Source organism: Salvelinus namaycush, chromosome 37 (assembly GCF_016432855.1).
Source record: "Salvelinus namaycush isolate Seneca chromosome 37, SaNama_1.0, whole genome shotgun sequence".
Classification (NCBI taxonomy): Eukaryota; Metazoa; Chordata; class Actinopteri; order Salmoniformes; family Salmonidae; genus Salvelinus; species Salvelinus namaycush.
Window position 1 is genome coordinate 28,361,979 of NC_052343.1, and position 8,599 is coordinate 28,370,577.

Below are 8,599 nucleotides of genomic sequence, written 5' to 3' on the forward strand. Positions count from 1 at the left end.
ATAGAGTTATGAGAGAGGAGAGGGAAGAGAGAGGACAGGATAGAGTTATAGGAGAGGGGAGGGAGAGAGAGGACAGGATAGAGTTATGAGAGAGGGGAGGAAGAGAGAGGACAGGATAGAGTTATGAGAGAGGGAGGGAAGAGAGAGGACAGGATAGAGTTATGAGAGAGGGGGGAAGGAAGAGACAGGATAGAGTTATGAGAGAGGAGAGGAGAAGAGAGACAGGATAGAGTTATGAGAGGGGGAGGGAAAGAGAGGCAGGATAGAGTTATGAGACAGGGGAGGGAAGAGAGAGGACAGGATAGAGTTATGAGAGAGGGGAGGGAAGAGAGAGGACAGGATAGAGTTATGAGACAGGGGAGGGAAGAGAGAGAGCAGGATAGAGTTATGAGACAGGGGAGGGAAGAGAGAGGACAGGATAGAGTTATGAGACAGGGGAGGAAGAGAGAGGACAGGATAGAGTTATGAGAGAGGGGAGGGAAAGAGAGACAGGATAGAGTTTAGAAGAGGTGTACGTCCCCAGTTTTCTGTGTTGTGGTATGTATTTGAGTGTGTGTTTCAGGAGATAGCTTCCTGAGTTCTCCATGGCTAATTGATGATTGGAGCTGACCCCGCCCCCTCGTCAAGAAGCAGCTGACTAATCACCATTGCCACCTGAAGATAAAAGCCAGTGTTCTGCTCAGTAGAGAGGAGATTGAGAGAGAAGAGAGGAGATGAGATAAGGAGTAGAGATTTGGAGATTGAGAGAGAAATTAGATTGTGATATAGTGTTGGTTGTGTATCAGAAAGTGTGGTATGTACTGTTGTTGTTGGTAGCAGTTTTGCATTGTCCTGTGTTTGTGAGTGTTTGTGAAATCGTTAATAATTACTCTGTTTCATTTGTTCCCAGGGGGAAGGAGAAGGCACTTTGGGAGTGCTTAGGCAAGAGGCCCCGGGCATACATATACCCGTAGTAATTTACTGTCTAGGCACACTAGGTAAGACCTGGGCGGACCACCCCCTGTATTTTGGTTGGGCACCAGGTGGTGCTAAGTTAGGTAAGTTAAGTGGGTAGGCAGGTTAGATAGGAGAGGGGAACTTTGATATTTACTTTCTTTGCTTTGGTTCCGTCCAGCCCCTTTTCCCCATATTACCGTGTATAAAAATAAATCCTAGTAAACGGTAAATTCTGCTTTTGTGTCATCCTTGCTCGCACCTACAGTCCATACCTCTTGAACTTCAGAGAGTTGAGTTGTAGCAGGGAGTTGCGTTCCCTCTTCTCAGAGGCGTGCGTAACATAATGGGGGCTCATCCGGGATTCCATTAAACCCACCGGACCCTGCTGCACTGAGCTCTCTGTGGTTAGTGATTGAGGTGTGATGGTAGGTTGTAAGTTTGGATGACTTGATTAGTTTGTGTGTTCAGTAAATTGCTGTGTACAAGATGGCTGCCTCAGCCATCTCCAGTTCACGGCGGGATAGAAACGTCATTTATGTAGACGAGGCAGGGTTTAACCTGGGAAAAACACGTCGGCGGGGAAGAAACGTCATTTATGTAGACGAGGCAGGGTTTAACCTGGGAGAAACACGTCGGCGGGGAAGAAACGTCATTTATGTAGACGAGGCAGGGTTTAACCTGGGAGAAACACGTCGGCGGGGAAGAAACGTCATTTATGTAGACGAGGCAGGGTTTAACCTGGGAGAAACACGTCGGCGGGGAAGAAACGTCATTTACGTAGAGGAGGCAGGGTTTAACCTGGGAAAAACACGTCGGCGGGGAAGAAACGTCATTTACGTAGACGAGGCAGGGTTTAACCTGGGAGAAACACGTCGGCGGGGAAGAAACGTCATTTATGCAGACGAGGCAGGGTTTAACCTGGGAGAAACACGTCTGCGGGGAAGAAACGTCATTTATGTAGAGGAGGCAGGGTTTAACCTGGGAGAAACACGTCTGCGGGGAAGAAACGTCATTTATGTAGAGGAGGCAGGGTTTAACCTGGGAGAAACACGTCGGCGGGGAAGAAACGTCATTTATGTAGACGAGGCAGGGTTTAACCTGGGAGAAACACGTCGGCGGGGAAGAAACGTCATTTATGTAGACGAGGCAGGGTTTAACCTGGGAGAAACACGTCGGCGGGGAAGAAACGTCATTTATGTAGACGAGGCAGGGTTTAACCTGGGAGAAACACGTCGGCGGGGAAGAAACGTCATTTATGTAGACGAGGCAGGGTTTAACCTGGGAGAAACACGTCGGAGGGGAAGAAACGTCATTTATGTAGACGAGGCAGGGTTTAACCTGGGAGAAACACGTCGGCGGGGAAGAAACGTCATTTATGTAGACTAGGCAGGGTTTAACCTGGGAGAAACACGTCGGTGGGGAAGAAACGTCATTTATGTAGACGAGGCAGGGTTTAACCTGGGAAAAACACGTTTGCGGGTAAGAAACGTCATCGGGAAAAGGAACACCGTTGATGTGCCGGGTCAGAGAGGAGCTAATATCACAATGTGTCCTGCAATCTCGAGTGCTGGTTTGGTCCTGCAGAAATGCCAGATTGATCCCTACAACACTGAGCGCCTTCTTATGTTTTTAGATGACCTCCACAAACAACTGGTGCCAAAAGCAGAAAGGGAACATGTGGAAGGAAACATTGAGGAATTATTTTCTGCCTGGAGGTGGAAAGTGTATGATCAACGGCCACATGACCGTGATCTTGCAGAGTTACTCCACCTCAAGAATTACATTTGGTGAAAGGCTCGGCACACACATACTCATTCAAGCAAATGAGAAATAAGTGCACTCAGGCTATCCCGAAGGCCAATGTTAGTTACTTTAAGGAGCAGTTCTCTCTCTGTGGGTCTAGCCCCAAGAAGTTCTGGAGAACGGTTAAAGACCTGGAGAATAAACCCTCCTCCTCACAGCTGCCCATGTCCCTTAATGCTGATGATGTGGTTGAGCTCTTTAATCACCACTTCATTAATTCGGGATTCCTATTTGACTCAGCCATGCCTCCTTGCCTGTCCAACATTTCCTCATCTTCCACCTCTTCTAATGCGACTATCCCCAATGCTTCTCCCTCTTTTTCCCCTTCCCTGCAAAAAAAGTTTATCCCTGCAGGCAGTCACTGAGTCCGAGGTGCTAAAGGAGCTCCTGAAACTTGACCCCCAAAAAACATCTCGGTCAGCTGGTTTAGACGATTTCATATTTAAGGTTGCTACCCCTATCATCGACAAGCCTGTCTCACCTTTCTGGGGAGGTTCCCCTTGCTTGGAAGGCAGCCACGGTTCATTCTTTATTTAAAGGGAGAGATCAAGCTGATCGTAACTGTTATAGGCCTATTTCTATTTTGCCCTGTTTATCAAAAGTGTTGGAAAAACTTGTCAATAATCAACTGACTGACTTTCTTGATGTCTATAGTATTCTCTCTGGTATGCAATCTGGTTTCCGCTCAGGTTATGGATGTATCACTGCAACATTAAAGGTCCTCAATCATGCCACCATTGCCCTTGATTCTAAGCAATGTTGTACTGCTATTTTTATTGACTTGGCCAAAGCTTTGATACAGTAGACCATTCCATTCTTGTGGGCCGGCTAAGGAGTATTGGTGTCTCTGAGGGTCTTTGGCCTGGTTTGCTAACTATCTCTCTCAAAGAGTGCAGTGTATATTCATGCTGCATTAGTTTATGTGTCGGGGGCTAGGGTCAGTTTGTTATATCTGGAGTACTTCTGTCTTATCCGGTGTCCTGTGTGAATTTAAGCATGCTCTCTCTAATTCTCTCTTTCTTTCGGAGGACCTGAGCCCTAGGACCATGCCTCAGGACGACCTGACATGATGACTCCTTGCTGTCCCCAGTCCACCTGGCCGTGCTGCTGCTCCAGTTTCAACTGTTCTGCCTGCGGCTATGGAACCCTAACCTGTTCACCGGACGTGCTACCTGTCCCAGACCTGCTGTTTTCAACTCTCTAGAGACCGCAGGAGCGGTAGAGATACTCTTAATGATCGGCTATGAAAAGCCAACTGACATTTACTCCTGAGGTGCTGCACCCTCTACAACTACTGTGATTATTATTATTTGACCATGCTGGTCATTTATGAACATTTGAACATCTTGGCCATGTTCTGTTATAATCTCCACCCGGCACAGCCAGAAGAGGACTGGCCACCCCTCATAGCCTGGTTCCTCTCTAGGTTTCTTCCTAGGTTTTGGCCTTTCTAGGGAGTTTTTCCCTAGCCACCGTGCTTCTACACCTGCATTGCTTGCTGTTTGGGGTTTTAGGCTGGGTTTCTGTACAGCACTTTGAGATATCAGCTGATGTACGAAGGGCTATATAAATACATTTGATTTGATTTGTATAGTGTCAGAAAATCTGCTGTCTCAGCCACTGTCTGTCACCAAGGGAGTACCCCAAGGCTCAATCCTAGGCCCCACGCTCTTCTCAATTTACATCAACAACATAGCTCAGGCAGTAGGAAGCTCTCTCATCAATTTATATGCGGATGATACAGTCTTATACTCAGCTGGCCCCTCCCCGGATTTTGTGTTAAATGCTCTACAACAAAGCTTTCTTAGTGTCCAACAAGATTTCTCCAACATTAACCTGGTTCTGAACACCTCCAAACAAAGGTAATGTGGTTTGGTAAGAAGAATGCCCGTCTCCCCACAGGTGTGATTACTACCTCTGAGGGTTTAGAGCTTGAGGTAGTCACCTCATACAAGTACTTGGGAGTATGGCTAGACGGTACATTGTCCTTCTCTCAGCACATATCAAAGCTGCAGACTCAAGTTCAATCTAGACTTGGTTTCCTCTATCGTAATCACTCATCTTTCACCCCAGCTGCCAAACTAACCCTGATTCAGATGACCATCCTACCCATGCTAGATTACGGAGACATCATTTATAGATCGTCAGGTAAGTGTGCTCTCGAGTGGCTAGATGTGCTTTACCATTCGGCCATCAGATTTGCCCCTAAGGCTCCTTATAGGACACATCACTGCACTCTATACTCCTCTGTAAACTGGTCATCTCTGTATACCCGTCGCAAGACCCACTGGTTGATGCTTATTTATAAAACCCTCTTAGGCCTCACTCCCCCCTATCTGAGATATCTACTGCAGCCCTCATCCTCCACATACAACACCCCTTTCTGCCAGTCACATTCTGTTAAAGGTCCCCAAAGCACACACATCCCTGTGTTGCTCGTCGCTGCAGCTAGCGACTGGAGCGAGCTGCAACAAACACTCAAACTGGACAGTTTTATCTCAATCTCTTCATTCAAAGACTCAATCATGGACACTCTTACTGACAGTTGTGGCTGCTTTGCGTGATGTATTGTTGTCTCTACCTTCTTGCCCTTTGTGCTGTTGTCTGTGCCCAATAACATTTGTACCATGTTTTGTGCTGCTACCATGTTGTGTTGTCATGTTTTGTTGTTACCATGCTGTGTTGTCATGTGTTGCTGCCTTGCTATGTTGTTGTCTTAGGGCTCTCTGTGTAGTGTTGTGTTGTCTCTCTTGTCGTGATGTGTGTTTTGTCCTATATTTATATTTTATTTTTATTTTTTAATCCCAGCCCCCATCCCCGTAGGTGGCCTTTTGCCTTTTGGTTGGCCGTCATTGTAAATAAGAATTTGTTCTTAACTGACTTGCCTAGATAAATAAAGGTTAAATAAAAAATTACAAATTGAAATGACCAAATGTCCCTCCTGGATGCAATGGATGCCGGCTGCAGAGACATCTCAGCTGAAGACTGCCAGGGGTGGATAAGGCATGCAAAGCGTTTCTATCCAAGGTGCATAGCGAGAGACGACATAAGATGTGATGTGGACGAGAACATGTGGCCAAATGCTGATGATCGTGTAGATTAGAACAGGACTGGGCATTTTAGTGTTTTTTCCCTTCTGTGCCTTTTTTACTGTAATTGTGTTTTATTTGTACACATTTGGAACCAACGGTCATGTATGTTGGATTTTTTGTTGATCACTGGCAGCAATTTCATGTTGCTAATAAAGCTTTTACTGCAGCAATTCTGTCACTTACTTTTTTTTCTTCTACTTTACATTCTATGAAGTAACGATGACTCATTCACTTTTAGATAGTATGTTGCCAAAAATGCACACATTCGACACTCAACCAAAAATTGTAGCTTTTAAAACACTTGCATTCCAAACATACACAACAAACACTGAACTACAGAGTTCTTAAAGCTACATTACATCCACAGCTGCCGCCACAATTCGTGTGTCCCTGAGTCTGCGTGTGTGCCTGCATATGTGTGCGCAAGTGAGTGTGTTCGAGTGTGTGTGCGTGCCTTCCTGCCTGCGTGTGTGTTTAAGTGATTGCGTGTGTGTGTTTAAGTGATTGCGCGTGTGTGTTTAAGTGATTGCGCGTGTGTGTTTAAGTGATTGCGCGTGTGTGTTTAAGTGATTGCGCGTGTGTGTTTAAGTGATTGCGCGTGTGTGTTTAAGTGATTGCGCGTGTGTGTTTAAGTGATTGCGCGTGTGTGTTTAAGTGATTGCGCGTGTGTGTTTAAGTGATTGCGCGTGTGTGTTTAAGTGATTGCGCGTGTGTGTTTAAGTGATTGCGCGTATGTGTTTAAGTGATTGCGCGTATGTGTTTAAGTGATTGCGTGTGTGTGTTTAAGTGATTGCGTGTGTGTGTTTAAGTGATTGCGTGTGTGTGTTTAAGTGATTGCGTGTGTGTGTTTAAGTGATTGTGTGTGTGTGTGTTTAAGTGATTGTGTGTGTGTGTTTAAGTGATTGTGTGTGTGTGTTTAAGTGATTGTGTGTGTGTGTGTTTAAGTGATTGTGTGTGTGTGTGTGTTTAAGTGATTGTGTGTGTGTGTGTGTTTAAGTGATTGTGTGTGTGTGTGTGTTTAAGTGATTGTGTGTGTGTGTGTTTAAGTGATTGTGTGTGTGTGTTTAAGTGATTGTGTGTGTGTGTTTAAGTGATTGTGTGTGTCCGTTTGCATCTCTTTCACAAAGTTTGTGCCAAACTCAACCCCGGATAAATGATGCTTCAAATGAACTGTTTAGCAGGAAGATAAACTGTGCATTAGTCATCTATAAAGGAGACATGTTTAGATGACTAGTGCAGGGTACATTTCTAACAGTAGAGGTTGGGACTGTGTTCAGGCTCACTGATACGTCTTCTAAATCTATGTTGAGTAAACTTTTGTTTCACTAAAGGAACATGTTCGGCACAATGTTCATCTGGAAAATAACCAGTATGACTGCATTTTGACCACTCGATATACTTACAGCAGAGTTTCTGAATGACCTCCAGGATCTCACATTCCTGAGACAGGAAAATAAATTCATTACAGGGAGATTTAGGAGAATCTTGTGACTGTCCATTTCCATGTGTGTGTGTGTGTGTGTGTGTGTGTGTGTGTGTGTGTGTGTGTGTGTGTGTGTGTGTGTGTGTGTGTGTGTGTGTGTGTGTGTGTGTGTGTGTGTGTGTGTGTGTGTGTGTGTGTGTGTGTGTGCGCGTGCATACATGTGTGTGTGTGTCTGTGACTGTTATGTACGGGAGTGAAATATACACAGTTGTCATTCAGGGTAAGCAGTGTTGACTGCTGACCTGTTTGACACAAATCACGAAGACAAAGTTTAATACACACCCACTGTGACTGAGGAACAGAGAGGTCACTTTTTTACCTCTGACCAAACTCATCAAACCAGCCCACCCCACACTCGCCCATCCCTACGAGCTCCAAGCCCCAACCTTCCTCAACTCTTATTCCTGCACTCCCCCATTACACACACACAGTGATGAAAAGTGTGTTGGACTTTGGCTCCTTCCCATCACCCACAATTGCTCCATTATTTAAGAGTTACTCACGTCTGCCCCCGGATGGCCCACTGGGCCTGGTGATCCCTGTAGGGAAGGACAGGAAGCCATGAGCCAGATAGCAGATTTTCGTTGGTACTTAGTAGGTACTACTTAACATATTCATACAGCATAGGTCATAATAAAAGTCGAAAAAAATATGTTAACTATGTATTCAGAGCTGTGGTTCCGTAATATTTACTGTGAACTCAACGTTGTTGTGGAACTTACATTCTCTCCTGTGAGACCAGGGTATCCTTTTGGCCCCTGGAGGCCTCCCCGACCTGGCTGGTCGTTCTGTGGAATCAATATGGAAGGAGTATGAATGAGCAAACAGGTATTAGCTATGCTAGGCTAGGCCATTTATACCATACAGAGATTACAATGCACCTGGTTTGGCCCTTTGGTGGCAGTGGACAGTGCTGAACTCTTTGATCTAAGGTCAACTTACATCATCACCGCGATCACCTGGCAGGCCGACATCACCCTTCAGCCCTGTGAATCCCCTGATGCCCTATGAGAGAGAGAGACAGAGAGAGAGAGAAAGAGAAAGAGAAAGAGAAAGAGAAAGAGAAAGAGAAAGAGAAAGAGAGAGAGAGAGAGAGAGAGAGAGAGAGAGAGAGAGAGAGACAGACAGACAGACAGACAGACAGACAGACAGAGACCAGAGACAGAGACAGACAGAGAGAGACCAGAGACAGAGACAGACAGAGAGAGACCAGAGACAGAGACAGACAGAGAGAGACCAGAGACAGAGACAGACAGAGAGAGACCAGAGACAGAGACAGACAGAG

The 8,599-nt window shown here is 45.7% G+C and overlaps 1 pseudogene; it reads right to left on the reverse strand.

Moving 5' to 3' along the window:
* The window catches only part of LOC120030955, a 20,149-nt pseudogene extending 11,840 nt beyond the window's left edge, over positions 1–8,309 (reverse strand).
* Positions 8,310–8,599: the final 290 nt, after the last annotated feature.